Source organism: Zonotrichia albicollis, chromosome 9, assembly GCF_047830755.1.
Source record: "Zonotrichia albicollis isolate bZonAlb1 chromosome 9, bZonAlb1.hap1, whole genome shotgun sequence".
Lineage (NCBI taxonomy): Eukaryota > Metazoa > Chordata > Aves > Passeriformes > Passerellidae > Zonotrichia > Zonotrichia albicollis.
This window is the reverse complement of record NC_133827.1, coordinates 10937698-10954411: the sequence shown is the minus strand read 5'-3', so window position 1 is coordinate 10954411 and position 16714 is coordinate 10937698.

Here is a 16714-nt window from a genome sequence, read left to right as displayed (position 1 = left end):
GAGGCAGAGCAGGGGTCGCTGCTGGCAGAGGAGGAGAATGAGGACGGGAGCTCAGACTGGGAATACTGCAGCCAGACTGAGCTTTCCGAAGACCGCCAAGGTGAGGTCGAGCAAGAACCATCCCAAGGAGAGTTCAGCAGCTCCCAAGACCTCTCTAGCTGGGACGACTGCAGTGAACCGGAGCTCAGAGATCTCCGAGACTCCGTGGAGGAGGACAGCACCATCACAGACCTCCCACAGGACTGCAGTGACCATCTAAGCGTCTTCAGCTTCGGGCCCACTCCCTTGCTGTGGGAGGAGGAGGACGAGGCCGACTGGGATGAAATCAGCGTCCTCGAGATGTATGAAGCAGAAGGCAGGGCCCAAAGGCTGCCAGATCCTGCAGCAGATGAGCTGCCCGCCCCTCAGGAGGTCTGGTTTGAGAGGCAGGCACCGGAGTTCCTGTATGGCTCGTTTCCCTCCCTGTACAGCGAAGCCTCCGTGGGCCAGCAGGGGCCCGAGGCAGGGCCACAGAGCCCTCGCGGCGCCCCAGCTCCGCAGCCGGGAGCGCAGGCCCGCAGGCAGCAGCCGCCTGCCCCGAGCAAACGGCCCGGCCGCCTGAGGCGGGCGCTGCGGGCGCTGCGGGCGCTGCTCTGCTGGCCCTGCCTGGCACGGCAGCTGCAGGAGTAGCGCCCGTGGCCCTGCCCAGCCCGCGCCGGCCGATGGCGGCTGCTCCCCGCGCGGGGCCCCACCGAGCCACACGGGCGGCCTCGGCCTGGACACGGCCCCGCAGCCTCGGCTGCCCTCGATCATCTCCCCAACAGCCAAAGTCGCTGCTGTGACCAGCCCCAAACAACACCCATGGGACACAACTGGTGCCAGAGCGCTCAGCAGTGAATCCACAGAGTCATCGAGGTGGAAAGAGACCCTGACGCTCACCCAGTGCCAGGACTTTGACTCGTACCATTCTTCCAAAACAAGTTAAAGTTCCATTTAAAAAATGGTAGTAGTAAAAAAAAAAAAAAAAAAAAAGAAGAAGAAGAAATAGTAAATTTAGTAAGAATAAGAAGAATAGGAATAAGAAGATGAAGAAGAAATAGTAGTAGTAAATTTAGTAAGAATAAGAAGAGTAGGAATAAGAAGATGAAGAAGAAATAGTAGTAGCAAATTTAGTAAGAATAAGAAGAATAGGAATAAGAAGATGAAAAAGTAGTAATGAATATAAGAATATTAAGAAAATAAGAATGACATAGTAAGTAAGCATAACAAGTGAATAAGCTTCATTAGAACGAAAATAAGAATATTTTAAAGAAGAAGAAAGAAGAGAAAGAAGAAGAGAAAGAAGGAAGAAGAGATAATAAGAAGCTCTCTCTCTCCAAGACCTCTTTTGTACTTCTATCTCCCTAGCTCCCATTTCTTGTTCAATAAAATCCATGTCCAAAAAAATCTGGTTTTGTTCTCCTATGGTCTCATTTGTGCCTTTACTGGGGCAGAGGCACCTCTCCCTCATGGCACCTTAACCCTGGATGGAACCATAGCCAGGTTCCTTCCAGCCACAAGCATTCCAGGATTCCGTCAGGGACTCCCTTTCCTTCTTCCCTCTGCTTTCCAGCCGCAGAATGTGCAGCAAAGCCGCCTTTGCTGTCTGCAGCTGCTGCAGCCTGACCCTGCCCTGCACAGCTCCCTTGGCTGGCACGGCAGGAGCAGCGCCCTGGCAGCCTCAGCAATTGCCCTCTGACATCTCTGGCACTCACTGCCATGGGCTGCAATTCCAGCTGCCAGCAAGGAAAATACGTTCCTGCCCTTCAGGGCAAAATTCTGAAGGGGCCAAGACACAAGTGGAGCAAGATAATACAAAGACATTTCACTGCCAGCCTCCATAATTTCATCCAGGGCTGTTTTAGCACCTGGATTGGGAAGGGAAAAAAAAGTCAGGGGAGGGTCTTTGGCTGGGAGCTGCCACAGGTAAAAAGAGACCCTGGAAGGGAAAAAGAGCAGACAAAAGAAGGCACGAGAGACAGAAGGACACAAATGACAAGCAGCAGAGAAGGTGGCACTCTGAAAACTAAACCTGAACTTATGGAATACAAATGGGACAGAAATGAAGAATTCTGAAACTTTATTTACTATGCTCCTCTGAGCAACCTGTGCCAGGACTTCACCACCCTCACAGGGAAGAAGTATTTTCTATATCAAACCTGAATTTCATCCCTTCTACTCTGAGTCCGGTAAATCACAATGAATTTATTTGTGCTCATTTTCATAAAGGTCCCTGGGCTCTCTCCAGCACTTTCTGCTGCAAGGCCATTCCCCTCTGGAGCCCACCCACAGCAGCCCCACTCTGCCCACAGGGGCTGGGGGGCAGAGGCACAGCCTGGGGGGGCTCCCCTCTGGCCAGCCCTGCTGGAGGTGGGCACGGGCCAGGCCAAGAGCCAGCCAGTGCTGCTTCTGGAGGCGCTGGGAGCAGCCAGGGAGGCAGCACCAAACAGACAGATCTGAACGTCTCTTCTGGCCTGGATGGATTCAGGAATTGTCCCAGGCCAGGTGCAGCACCTGGCACTTGGCCTTGTGGGACCTCGTGAGGTTGTCAGATGAGGCTGTCTCCCACTTCTCAAGCTTGTCCAGGTTCCTGTGCATGCCCAAATCTTGCCATGGTGCCCCTGCCCCACTCAGCTCCCCCATCCCCTGCAAACATGCTGATTGATGCACTGCCTGTGTCATTGGGGAAGCCACAAAAGAGCCCCAGGGCCAAGGCAGAGCCCTGAGAGAGACACTCCCCATGCCCAGTCTGATCCTGCACACGGAGCCACTGCCCACAAGTCCCTGGCTGCGTCCATCTGGCCAAGGGCTCGTGCCCACAGCAGCCCACTCTGCCAAGGCAGGGCTCTGCAGGGTGCAGGTCAGGCTGTCAAGTAGGACCATGACACAGTGGGTGCACTGTGGGACTGCAGGAAGGGCCTGGGCTCCATGCAGCTTCCAGTGGGCTCAGCTGCTGAAGGGGCACTGGGTGTGGCCCTTGATGATGCAGGACATGGTGGTGCCCAGAGACCATTGTGACATCAAAGGGTTCCACCGTGGCTGAGGGTGTATGGAAGGGGTGCGGAGCCCTGGGGTGCCCAGTCCCGTGAGAGCCACTCTCATCGAAGGAAGCAGCTCCCGGGATCTGTCTCTGTCTCTGTCTCTGCTACAGGAGCTCCCTGTACAGCAAGAAGACAACAAGAAACCTCAACTCCTTCCAGTCACCCAGCCCCCTGTCCAGCTGGGGTCAAGACCAGGCCCTCAGCAGGCACTTGGTGGGGGCACTGGGTGCCTCAGTCTGGCCACAGCCTGACACTGAGGAGGAGGAGAGACCCATCACAAAGAGAAGAAACACGACATGGCTGACAAGTGGGGAGCTGTTGAGGCCCGAGAGCTTCATCTGAGCGAAGACATGAGAAGCTGTGAATTCTACCCACTGGTACCAGCAATGACAGCAAAGGAAGCAGCTGTGAGGGTGCTCTGGGGAGATGGGGCAGAGCAACAACCCTACCAGGTGACTGACCCAGAGCTGACCCAGCAAGGGGAAGGAAGCGTGAGCAGCCGGGAAAAGCAGGCACATTCTCCTGCCCCCAGTGAAGAGGTGCCATCAGCAGGGACACAGAGCCCAGTCTCCGCTCCCGACCGCCCCTGCTGCCCCCCCAGCCCCTCACGCAGCCCACTGGGAGCCCAAACCCCCAGGGAGCAGCTGGAAGAGGCAGAGCAGGGGTCGCTGCTGGCAGAGGAGGAGAATGAGGACGGGAGCTCAGACTGGGAATACTGCAGCCAGACTGAGCTTTCCGAAGACCGCCAAGGTGAGGTCGAGCAAGAACCATCCCAAGGAGAGTTCAGCAGCTCCCAAGACCTCTCTAGCTGGGACGACTGCAGTGAACCGGAGCTCAGAGATCTCCGAGACTCCGTGGAGGAGGACAGCACCATCACAGACCTCCCACAGGACTGCAGTGACCATCTAAGCGTCTTCAGCTTCGGGCCCACTCCCTTGCTGTGGGAGGAGGAGGACGAGGCCGACTGGGATGAAATCAGCGTCCTCGAGATGTATGAAGCAGAAGGCAGGGCCCAAAGGCTGCCAGATCCTGCAGCAGATGAGCTGCCCGCCCCTCAGGAGGTCTGGTTTGAGAGGCAGGCACCGGAGTTCCTGTATGGCTCCTTTCCCTCCCTGTACAGCGAAGCCTCCGTGGGCCAGCAGGGGCCCGAGGCAGGGCCACAGAGCCCTCGCGGCGCCCCAGCTCCGCAGCCGGGAGCGCAGGCCCGCAGGCAGCAGCCGCCTGCCCCGAGCAAACGGCCCGGCCGCCTGAGGCGGGCGCTGCGGGCGCTGCGGGCGCTGCTCTGCTGGCCCTGCCTGGCACGGCAGCTGCAGGAGTAGCGCCCGTGGCCCTGCCCAGCCCGCGCCGGCCGATGGCGGCTGCTCCCCGCGCGGGGCCCCACGGAGCCACACGGGCGGCCTCTGCCTGGACACGGCCCCGCAGCCTCGGCTGCCCTCAATCATCTCCCCAACAGCCAAAGTCGCTGCTGTGACCAGCCCCAAACAACACCCATGGGACACAACTGGTGCCAGAGCGCTCAGCAGTGAATCCACAGAGTCATCGAGGTGGGAAGAGACCCTGACGCTCACCCAGTGCCAGGACTTTGACTCGTACCATTCTTCCAACACAAGTTAAAGTTCCATTTAAGAAATGGTAGTAGTAAAAAAAAAAAAAAAAATGAAGAAGAAGAAATAGTAAATTTAGTAAGAATAAGAAGAATAGGAATAAGAAGATGAAGAAGAAATAGTAGTAGTAAATTTAGTAAGAATAAGAAGAGTAGGAATAAGAAGATGAAGAAGAAATAGTAGTAGCAAATTTAGTAAGAATAAGAAGAATAGGAATAAGAAGATGAAAAAGTAGTAATGAATATAAGAATATTAAGAAAATAAGAATGACATAGTAAGTAAGCATAACAAGTGAATAAGCTTCATTAGAACGAAAATAAGAATATTTTAAAGAAGAAGAAAGAAGAGAAAGAAGAAGAGAAAGAAGGAAGAAGAGATAATAAGAAGCTCTCTCTCTCCAAGACCTCTTTTGTACTTCTATCTCCCTAGCTCCCATTTCTTGTTCAATAAAATCCATGTCCAAAAAAATCTGGTTTTGTTCTCCTATGGTCTCATTTGTGCCTTTACTGGGGCAGAGGCACCTCTCCCTCATGGCACCTTAACCCTGGATGGAACCATAGCCAGGTTCCTTCCAGCCACAAGCATTCCAGGATTCCGTCAGGGACTCCCTTTCCTTCTTCCCTCTGCTTTCCAGCCGCAGAATGTGCAGCAAAGCCGCCTTTGCTGTCTGCAGCTGCTGCAGCCTGACCCTGCCCTGCACAGCTCCCTTGGCTGGCACGGCAGGAGCAGCGCCCTGGCAGCCTCAGCAATTGCCCTCTGACATCTCTGGCACTCACTGCCATGGGCTGCAATTCCAGCTGCCAGCAAGGAAAATACGTTCCTGCCCTTCAGGGCAAAATTCTGAAGGGGCCAAGACACAAGTGGAGCAAGATAATACAAAGACATTTCACTGCCAGCCTCCATAATTTCATCCAGGGCTGTTTTAGCACCTGGATTGGGAAGGGAAAAAAAAGTCAGGGGAGGGTCTTTGGCTGGGAGCTGCCACAGGTAAAAAGAGACCCTGGAAGGGAAAAAGAGCAGACAAAAGAAGGCACGAGAGACAGAAGGACACAAATGACAAGCAGCAGAGAAGGTGGCACTCTGAAAACTAAACCTGAACTTATGGAATACAAATGGGACAGAAATGAAGAATTCTGAAACTTTATTTACTATGCTCCTCTGAGCAACCTGTGCCAGGACTTCACCACCCTCACAGGGAAGAAGTATTTTCTATATCAAACCTGAATTTCATGCCTTTTACTCTGAGTCCGGTAAATCACAATGAATTTATTTGTGCTCATTTTCATAAAGGTCCCTGGGCTCTCTCCAGCACTTTCTGCTGCAAGGCCATTCCCCTCTGGAGCCCACCCACAGCAGCCCCACTCTGCCCACAGGGGCTGGGGGGCAGAGGCACAGCCTGGGGGGGCTCCCCTCTGGCCAGCCCTGCTGGAGGTGGGCACGGGCCAGGCCAAGAGCCAGCCAGTGCTGCTTCTGGAGGCGCTGGGAGCAGCCAGGGAGGCAGCCCCAAACAGACAGATCTGAACGTCTCTTCTGGCCTGGATGGATTCAGGAATTGTCCCAGGCCAGGTGCAGCACCTGGCACTTGGCCTTGTGGGACCTCGTGAGGTTGTCAGATGAGGCTGTCTCCCACTTCTCAAGCTTGTCCAGGTTCCTGTGCATGCCCAAATCTTGCCATGGTGCCCCTGCCCCACTCAGCTCCCCCATCCCCTGCAAACATGCTGATTGATGCACTGCCTGTGTCATTGGGGAAGCCACAAAAGAGCCCCAGGGCCAAGGCAGAGCCCTGAGAGAGACACTCCCCATGCCCAGTCTGATCCTGCACACGGAGCCACTGCCCACAAGTCCCTGGCTGCGTCCATCTGGCCAAGGGCTCGTGCCCACAGCAGCCCACTCTGCCAAGGCAGGGCTCTGCAGGGTGCAGGTCAGGCTGTCAAGTAGGACCATGACACAGTGGGTGCACTGTGGGACTGCAGGAAGGGCCTGGGCTCCATGCAGCTTCCAGTGGGCTCAGCTGCTGAAGGGGCACTGGGTGTGGCCCTTGATGATGCAGGACATGGTGGTGCCCAGAGACCATTGTGACATCAGAGGGTTCCACCGTGGCTGAGGGTGTATGGAAGGGGCGCGGAGCCCTGGGGTGCCCAGTCCCGTGAGAGCCACTCTCATCGAAGGAAGCAGCTCCCGGGATCTGTCTCTGTCTCTGTCTCTGCTACAGGAGCTCCCTGTACAGCAAGAAGACAACAAGAAACCTCAACTCCTTCCAGTCACCCAGCCCCCTGTCCAGCTGGGGTCAAGACCAGGCCCTCAGCAGGCACTTGGTGGGGGCACTGGGTGCCTCAGTCTGGCCACAGCCTGACACTGAGGAGGAGGAGAGACCCATCACAAAGAGAAGAAACACGACATGGCTGACAAGTGGGGAGATGTTGAGGCCCGAGAGCTTCATCTGAGCGAAGACATGAGAAGCTGTGAATTCTACCCACTGGTACCAGCAATGACAGCAAAGGAAGCAGCTGTGAGGGTGCTCTGGGGAGATGGGGCAGAGCAACAACCCTACCAGGTGACTGACCCAGAGCTGACCCAGCAAGGGGAAGGAAGCGTGAGCAGCCGGGAAAAGCAGGCACATTCTCCTGCCCCCAGTGAAGAGGTGCCATCAGCAGGGACACAGAGCCCAGTCTCCGCTCCCGACAGCCCCTGCTGCCCCCCCAGCCCCTCACGCAGCCCACTGGGAGCCCAAACCCCCAGGGAGCAGCTGGAAGAGGCAGAGCAGGGGTCGCTGCTGGCAGAGGAGGAGAATGAGGACGGGAGCTCAGACTGGGAATACTGCAGCCAGACTGAGCTTTCCGAAGACCGCCAAGGTGAGGTCGAGCAAGAACCATCCCAAGGAGAGTTCAGCAGCTCCCAAGACCTCTCTAGCTGGGACGACTGCAGTGAACCGGAGCTCAGAGATCTCCGAGACTCCGTGGAGGAGGACAGCACCATCACAGACCTCCCACAGGACTGCAGTGACCATCTAAGCGTCTTCAGCTTCGGGCCCACTCCCTTGCTGTGGGAGGAGGAGGACGAGGCCGACTGGGATGAAATCAGCGTCCTCGAGATGTATGAAGCAGAAGGCAGGGCCCAAAGGCTGCCAGATCCTGCAGCAGATGAGCTGCCCGCCCCTCAGGAGGTCTGGTTTGAGAGGCAGGCACCGGAGTTCCTGTATGGCTCGTTTCCCTCCCTGTACAGCGAAGCCTCCGTGGGCCAGCAGGGGCCCGAGGCAGGGCCACAGAGCCCTCGCGGCGCCCCAGCTCCGCAGCCGGGAGCGCAGGCCCGCAGGCAGCAGCCGCCTGCCCCGAGCAAACGGCCCGGCCGCCTGAGGCGGGCGCTGCGGGCGCTGCGGGCGCTGCTCTGCTGGCCCTGCCTGGCACGGCAGCTGCAGGAGTAGCGCCCGTGGCCCTGCCCAGCCCGCGCCGGCCGATGGCGGCTGCTCCCCGCGCGGGGCCCCACGGAGCCACACGGGCGGCCTCGGTCTGGACACGGCCCCGCAGCCTCGGCTGCCCTCGATCATCTCCCCAACAGCCAAAGTCGCTGCTGTGACCAGCCCCAAACAACACCCATGGGACACAACTGGTGCCAGAGCGCTCAGCAGTGAATCCACAGAGTCATCGAGGTGGAAAGAGACCCTGACGCTCACCCAGTGCCAGGACTTTGACTCGTACCATTCTTCCAACACAAGTTAAAGTTCCATTTAAGAAATGGTAGTAGTTAAAAAAAAAAAAAAAAAAGAAGAAGATGAAATAGTAAATTAAGTAAGAATAAGAAGAATAGGAATAAGAAGATGAAGAAGAAATAGTAGTAGTAAATTTAGTAAGAATAAGAAGAATAGGAATAAGAAGATGAAAAAGTAGTAATGAATATAAGAATATTAAGAAAATAAGAATGACATAGTAAGTAAGCATAACAAGTGAATAAGCTTCATTAGAACGAAAATAAGAATATTTTAAAGAAGAAGAAAGAAGAGAAAGAAGAAGAGAAAGAAGGAAGAAGACATAATAAGAAGCTCTCTCTCTCCAAGACCTCTTTTGTACTTCTATCTCCCTAGCTCCCATTTCTTGTTCAATAAAATCCATGTCCAAAAAAATCTGGTTTTGTTCTCCTATGGTCTCATTTGTGCCTTTACTGGGGCAGAGGCACCTCTCCCTCATGGCACCTTAACCCTGGATGGAACCATAGCCAGGTTCCTTCCAGCCACAAGCATTCCAGGATTCCGTCAGGGACTCCCTTTCCTTCTTCCCTCTGCTTTCCAGCTGCAGAATGTGCAGCAAAGCCGCCTTTGCTGTCTGCAGCTGCTGCAGCCTGACCCTGCCCTGCACAGCTCCCTTGGCTGGCACGGCAGGAGCAGCGCCCTGGCAGCCTCAGCAATTGCCCTCTGACATCTCTGGCACTCACTGCCATGGGCTGCAATTCCAGCTGCCAGCAAGGAAAATACGTTCCTGCCCTTCAGGGCAAAATTCTGAAGGGGCCAAGACACAAGTGGAGCAAGATAATACAAAGACATTTCACTGCCAGCCTCCATAATTTCATCCAGGGCTGTTTTAGCACCTGGATTGGGAAGGGAAAAAAAAGTCAGGGGAGGGTCTTTGGCTGGGAGCTGCCACAGGTAAAAAGAGACCCTGGAAGAAAAAAACAGCAGACAAAAGAAGGCACGAGAGACAGAAGGACACAAATGACAAGCAGCAGAGAAGGTGGCACTCTGAAAACTAAACCTGAACTTATGGAATACAAATGGGACAGAAATGAAGAATTCTGAAACTTTATTTACTATGCTCCTCTGAGCAACCTGTGCCAGGACTTCACCACCCTCACAGGGAAGAAGTATTTTCTATATCAAACCTGAATTTCATCCCTTTTACTCTGAGTCTGGTAAATCACAATGAATTTATTTGTGCTCATTTTCATAAAGGTCCCTGGGCTCTCTCCAGCACTTTCTGCTGCAAGGCCATTCCCCTCTGGAGCCCACCCACAGCAGCCCCACTCTGCCCACAGGGGCTGGGGGGCAGAGGCACAGCCTGGGGGGGCTCCCCTCTGGCCAGCCCTGCTGGAGGTGGGCACGGGCCAGGCCAAGAGCCAGCCAGTGCTGCTTCTGGAGGCGCTGGGAGCAGCCAGGGAGGCAGCCCCAAACAGACAGATCTGAACGTCTCTTCTGGCCTGGATGGATTCAGGAATTGTCCCAGGCCAGGTGCAGCACCTGGCACTTGGCCTTGTGGGACCTCGTGAGGTTGTCAGATGAGGCTGTCTCCCACTTCTCAAGCTTGTCCAGGTTCCTGTGCATGCCCAAATCTTGCCATGGTGCCCCTGCCCCACTCAGCTCCCCCATCCCCTGCAAACATGCTGATTGATGCACTGCCTGTGTCATTGGGGAAGCCACAAAAGAGCCCCAGGGCCAAGGCAGAGCCCTGAGAGAGACACTCCCCATGCCCAGTCTGATCCTGCACACGGAGCCACTGCCCACAAGTCCCTGGCTGCGTCCATCTGGCCAAGGGCTCGTGCCCACAGCAGCCCACTCTGCCAAGGCAGGGCTCTGCAGGGTGCAGGTCAGGCTGTCAAGTAGGACCATGACACAGTGGGTGCACTGTGGGACTGCAGGAAGGGCCTGGGCTCCATGCAGCTTCCAGTGGGCTCAGCTGCTGAAGGGGCACTGGGTGTGGCCCTTGATGATGCAGGACATGGTGGTGCCCAGAGACCATTGTGACATCAGAGGGTTCCACCGTGGCTGAGGGTGTATGGAAGGGGTGCGGAGCCCTGGGGTGCCCAGTCCCGTGAGAGCCACTCTCATCGAAGGAAGCAGCTCCCGGGATCTGTCTCTGTCTCTGTCTCTGCTACAGGAGCTCCCTGTACAGCAAGAAGACAACAAGAAACCTCAACTCCTTCCAGTCACCCAGCCCCCTGTCCAGCTGGGGTCAAGACCAGGCCCTCAGCAGGCACTTGGTGGGGGCACTGGGTGCCTCAGTCTGGCCACAGCCTGACACTGAGGAGGAGGAGAGACCCATCACAAAGAGAAGAAACACGACATGGCTGACAAGTGGGGAGATGTTGAGGCCCGAGAGCTTCATCTGAGCGAAGACATGAGAAGCTGTGAATTCTACCCACTGGTACCAGCAATGACAGCAAAGGAAGCAGCTGTGAGGGTGCTCTGGGGAGATGGGGCAGAGCAACAACCCTACCAGGTGACTGACCCAGAGCTGACCCAGCAAGGGGAAGGAAGCGTGAGCAGCCGGGAAAAGCAGGCACATTCTCCTGCCCCCAGTGAAGAGGTGCCATCAGCAGGGACACAGAGCCCAGTCTCCGCTCCCGACAGCCCCTGCTGCCCCCCCAGCCCCTCACGCAGCCCACTGGGAGCCCAAACCCCCAGGGAGCAGCTGGAAGAGGCAGAGCAGGGGTCGCTGCTGGCAGAGGAGGAGAATGAGGACGGGAGCTCAGACTGGGAATACTGCAGCCAGACTGAGCTTTCCGAAGACCGCCAAGGTGAGGTCGAGCAAGAACCATCCCAAGGAGAGTTCAGCAGCTCCCAAGACCTCTCTAGCTGGGACGACTGCAGTGAACCGGAGCTCAGAGATCTCCGAGACTCCGTGGAGGAGGACAGCACCATCACAGACCTCCCACAGGACTGCAGTGACCATCTAAGCGTCTTCAGCTTCGGGCCCACTCCCTTGCTGTGGGAGGAGGAGGACGAGGCCGACTGGGATGAAATCAGCGTCCTCGAGATGTATGAAGCAGAAGGCAGGGCCCAAAGGCTGCCAGATCCTGCAGCAGATGAGCTGCCCGCCCCTCAGGAGGTCTGGTTTGAGAGGCAGGCACCGGAGTTCCTGTATGGCTCGTTTCCCTCCCTGTACAGCGAAGCCTCCGTGGGCCAGCAGGGGCCCGAGGCACGGCCACAGAGCCCTCGCAGCGCCCCAGCTCCGCAGCCGGGAGCGCAGGCCGCAGGCAGCAGCCGCCTGCCCCGAGCAAACGGCCCGGCCGCCTGAGGCGGGCGCTGCGGGCGCTGCGGGCGCTGCTCTGCTGGCCCTGCCTGGCACGGCAGCTGCAGGAGTAGCGCCCGTGGCCCTGCCCAGCCCGCGCCGGCCGATGGCGGCTGCTCCCCGCGCGGGGCCCCACCGAGCCACACGGGCGGCCTCGGCCTGGACACGGCCTCGCAGCCTCGGCTGCCCTCGATCATCTCCCCAACAGCCAAAGTCGCTGCTGTGACCAGCCCCAAACAACACCCATGGGACACAACTGGTGCCAGAGCGCTCAGCAGTGAATCCACAGAGTCATCGAGGTGGAAAGAGACCCTGACGCTCACCCAGTGCCAGGACTTTGACTCGTACCATTCTTCCAAAACAAGTTAAAGTTCCGTTTAAGAAATGGTAGTAGTAAAAAAAAAAAAAAAAAAGAAGAAGAAGAAATAGTAAATTTAGTAAGAATAAGAAGAATAGGAATAAGAAGATGAAGAAGAAATAGTAGTAGTAAATTTAGTAAGAATAAGAAGAGTAGGAATAAGAAGATGAAGAAGAAATAGTAGTAGCAAATTTAGTAAGAATAAGAAGAATAGGAATAAGAAGATGAAAAAGTAGTAATGAATATAAGAATATTAAGAAAATAAGAATGACATAGTAAGTAAGCATAACAAGTGAATAAGCTTCATTAGAACGAAAATAAGAATATTTTAAAGAAGAAGAAAGAAGAGAAAGAAGAAGAGAAAGAAGGAAGAAGAGATAATAAGAAGCTCTCTCTCTCCAAGACCTCTTTTGTACTTCTATCTCCCTAGCTCCCATTTCTTGTTCAATAAAATCCATGTCCAAAAAAATCTGGTTTTGTTCTCCTATGGTCTCATTTGTGCCTTTACTGGGGCAGAGGCACCTCTCCCTCATGGCACCTTAACCCTGGATGGAACCATAGCCAGGTTCCTTCCAGCCACAAGCATTCCAGGATTCCGTCAGGGACTCCCTTTCCTTCTTCCCTCTGCTTTCCAGCCGCAGAATGTGCAGCAAAGCCGCCTTTGCTGTCTGCAGCTGCTGCAGCCTGACCCTGCCCTGCACAGCTCCCTTGGCTGGCACGGCAGGAGCAGCGCCCTGGCAGCCTCAGCAATTGCCCTCTGACATCTCTGGCACTCACTGCCATGGGCTGCAATTCCAGCTGCCAGCAAGGAAAATACGTTCCTGCCCTTCAGGGCAAAATTCTGAAGGGGCCAAGACACAAGTGGAGCAAGATAATACAAAGACATTTCACTGCCAGCCTCCATAATTTCATCCAGGGCTGTTTTAGCACCTGGATTGGGAAGGGAAAAAAAAGTCAGGGGAGGGTCTTTGGCTGGGAGCTGCCACAGGTAAAAAGAGACCCTGGAAGGGAAAAAGAGCAGACAAAAGAAGGCACGAGAGACAGAAGGACACAAATGACAAGCAGCAGAGAAGGTGGCACTCTGAAAACTAAACCTGAACTTATGGAATACAAATGGGACAGAAATGAAGAATTCTGAAACTTTATTTACTATGCTCCTCTGAGCAACCTGTGCCAGGACTTCACCACCCTCACAGGGAAGAAGTATTTTCTATATCAAACCTGAATTTCATCCCTTTTACTCTGAGTCCGGTAAATCACAATGAATTTATTTGTGCTCATTTTCATAAAGGTCCCTGGGCTCTCTCCAGCACTTTCTGCTGCAAGGCCATTCCCCTCTGGAGCCCACCCACAGCAGCCCCACTCTGCCCACAGGGGCTGGGGGGCAGAGGCACAGCCTGGGGGGGCTCCCCTCTGGCCAGCCCTGCTGGAGGTGGGCACGGGCCAGGCCAAGAGCCAGCCAGTGCTGCTTCTGGAGGCGCTGGGAGCAGCCAGGGAGGCAGCACCAAACAGACAGATCTGAACGTCTCTTCTGGCCTGGATGGATTCAGGAATTGTCCCAGGCCAGGTGCAGCACCTGGCACTTGGCCTTGTGGGACCTCGTGAGGTTGTCAGATGAGGCTGTCTCCCACTTCTCAAGCTTGTCCAGGTTCCTGTGCATGCCCAAATCTTGCCATGGTGCCCCTGCCCCACTCAGCTCCCCCATCCCCTGCAAACATGCTGATTGATGCACTGCCTGTGTCATTGGGGAAGCCACAAAAGAGCCCCAGGGCCAAGGCAGAGCCCTGAGAGAGACACTCCCCATGCCCAGTCTGATCCTGCACACGGAGCCACTGCCCACAAGTCCCTGGCTGCGTCCATCTGGCCAAGGGCTCGTGCCCACAGCAGCCCACTCTGCCAAGGCAGGGCTCTGCAGGGTGCAGGTCAGGCTGTCAAGTAGGACCATGACACAGTGGGTGCACTGTGGGACTGCAGGAAGGGCCTGGGCTCCATGCAGCTTCCAGTGGGCTCAGCTGCTGAAGGGGCACTGGGTGTGGCCCTTGATGATGCAGGACATGGTGGTGCCCAGAGACCATTGTGACATCAGAGGGTTCCACCGTGGCTGAGGGTGTATGGAAGGGGCGCGGAGCCCTGGGGTGCCCAGTCCCGTGAGAGCCACTCTCATCGAAGGAAGCAGCTCCCGGGATCTGTCTCTGTCTCTGTCTCTGCTACAGGAGCTCCCTGTACAGCAAGAAGACAACAAGAAACCTCAACTCCTTCCAGTCACCCAGCCCCCTGTCCAGCTGGGGTCAAGACCAGGCCCTCAGCAGGCACTTGGTGGGGGCACTGGGTGCCTCAGTCTGGCCACAGCCTGACACTGAGGAGGAGGAGAGACCCATCACAAAGAGAAGAAACACGACATGGCTGACAAGTGGGGAGATGTTGAGGCCCGAGAGCTTCATCTGAGCGAAGACATGAGAAGCTGTGAATTCTACCCACTGGTACCAGCAATGACAGCAAAGGAAGCAGCTGTGAGGGTGCTCTGGGGAGATGGGGCAGAGCAACAACCCTACCAGGTGACTGACCCAGAGCTGACCCAGCAAGGGGAAGGAAGCGTGAGCAGCCGGGAAAAGCAGGCACATTCTCCTGCCCCCAGTGAAGAGGTGCCATCAGCAGGGACACAGAGCCCAGTCTCCGCTCCCGACAGCCCCTGCTGCCCCCCCAGCCCCTCACGCAGCCCACTGGGAGCCCAAACCCCCAGGGAGCAGCTGGAAGAGGCAGAGCAGGGGTCGCTGCTGGCAGAGGAGGAGAATGAGGACGGGAGCTCAGACTGGGAATACTGCAGCCAGACTGAGCTTTCCGAAGACCGCCAAGGTGAGGTCGAGCAAGAACCATCCCAAGGAGAGTTCAGCAGCTCCCAAGACCTCTCTAGCTGGGACGACTGCAGTGAACCGGAGCTCAGAGATCTCCGAGACTCCGTGGAGGAGGACAGCACCATCACAGACCTCCCACAGGACTGCAGTGACCATCTAAGCGTCTTCAGCTTCGGGCCCACTCCCTTGCTGTGGGAGGAGGAGGACGAGGCCGACTGGGATGAAATCAGCGTCCTCGAGATGTATGAAGCAGAAGGCAGGGCCCAAAGGCTGCCAGATCCTGCAGCAGATGAGCTGCCCGCCCCTCAGGAGGTCTGGTTTGAGAGGCAGGCACCGGAGTTCCTGTATGGCTCGTTTCCCTCCCTGTACAGCGAAGCCTCCGTGGGCCAGCAGGGGCCCGAGGCAGGGCCACAGAGCCCTCGCGGCGCCCCAGCTCCGCAGCCGGGAGCGCAGGCCCGCAGGCAGCAGCCGCCTGCCCCGAGCAAACGGCCCGGCCGCCTGAGGCGGGCGCTGCGGGCGCTGCGGGCGCTGCTCTGCTGGCCCTGCCTGGCACGGCAGCTGCAGGAGTAGCGCCCGTGGCCCTGCCCAGCCCGCGCCGGCCGATGGCGGCTGCTCCCCGCGCGGGGCCCCACCGAGCCACACGGGCGGCCTCGGCCTGGACACGGCCCCGCAGCCTCGGCTGCCCTCAATCATCTCCCCAACAGCCAAAGTCGCTGCTGTGACCAGCCCCAAACAACACCCATGGGACACAACTGGTGCCAGAGCGCTCAGCAGTGAATCCACAGAGTCATCGAGGTGGAAAGAGACCCTGACGCTCACCCAGTGCCAGGACTTTGACTCGTACCATTCTTCCAAAACAAGTTAAAGTTCCGTTTAAGAAATGGTAGTAGTAAAAAAAAAAAAAAAAAAGAAGAAGAAGAAATAGTAAATTTAGTAAGAATAAGAAGAATAGGAATAAGAAGATGAAGAAGAAATAGTAGTAGTAAATTTAGTAAGAATAAGAAGAGTAGGAATAAGAAGATGAAGAAGAAATAGTAGTAGCAAATTTAGTAAGAATAAGAAGAATAGGAATAAGAAGATGAAAAAGTAGTAATGAATATAAGAATATTAAGAAAATAAGAATGACATAGTAAGTAAGCATAACAAGTGAATAAGCTTCATTAGAACGAAAATAAGAATATTTTAAAGAAGAAGAAAGAAGAGAAAGAAGAAGAGAAAGAAGGAAGAAGAGATAATAAGAAGCTCTCTCTCTCCAAGACCTCTTTTGTACTTCTATCTCCCTAGCTCCCATTTCTTGTTCAATAAAATCCATGTCCAAAAAAATCTGGTTTTGTTCTCCTATGGTCTCATTTGTGCCTTTACTGGGGCAGAGGCACCTCTCCCTCATGGCACCTTAACCCTGGATGGAACCATAGCCAGGTTCCTTCCAGCCACAAGCATTCCAGGATTCCGTCAGGGACTCCCTTTCCTTCTTCCCTCTGCTTTCCAGCCGCAGAATGTGCAGCAAAGCCGCCTTTGCTGTCTGCAGCTGCTGCAGCCTGACCCTGCCCTGCACAGCTCCCTTGGCTGGCACGGCAGGAGCAGCGCCCTGGCAGCCTCAGCAATTGCCCTCTGACATCTCTGGCACTCACTGCCATGGGCTGCAATTCCAGCTGCCAGCAAGGAAAATACGTTCCTGCCCTTCAGGGCAAAATTCTGAAGGGGCCAAGACACAAGTGGAGCAAGATAATACAAAGACATTTCACTGCCAGCCTCCATAATTTCATCCAGGGCTGTTTTAGCACCTGGATTGGGAAGGGAAAAAAAAGTCAGGGGAGGGTCTTTGGCTGGGAGCTGCCACAGGTAA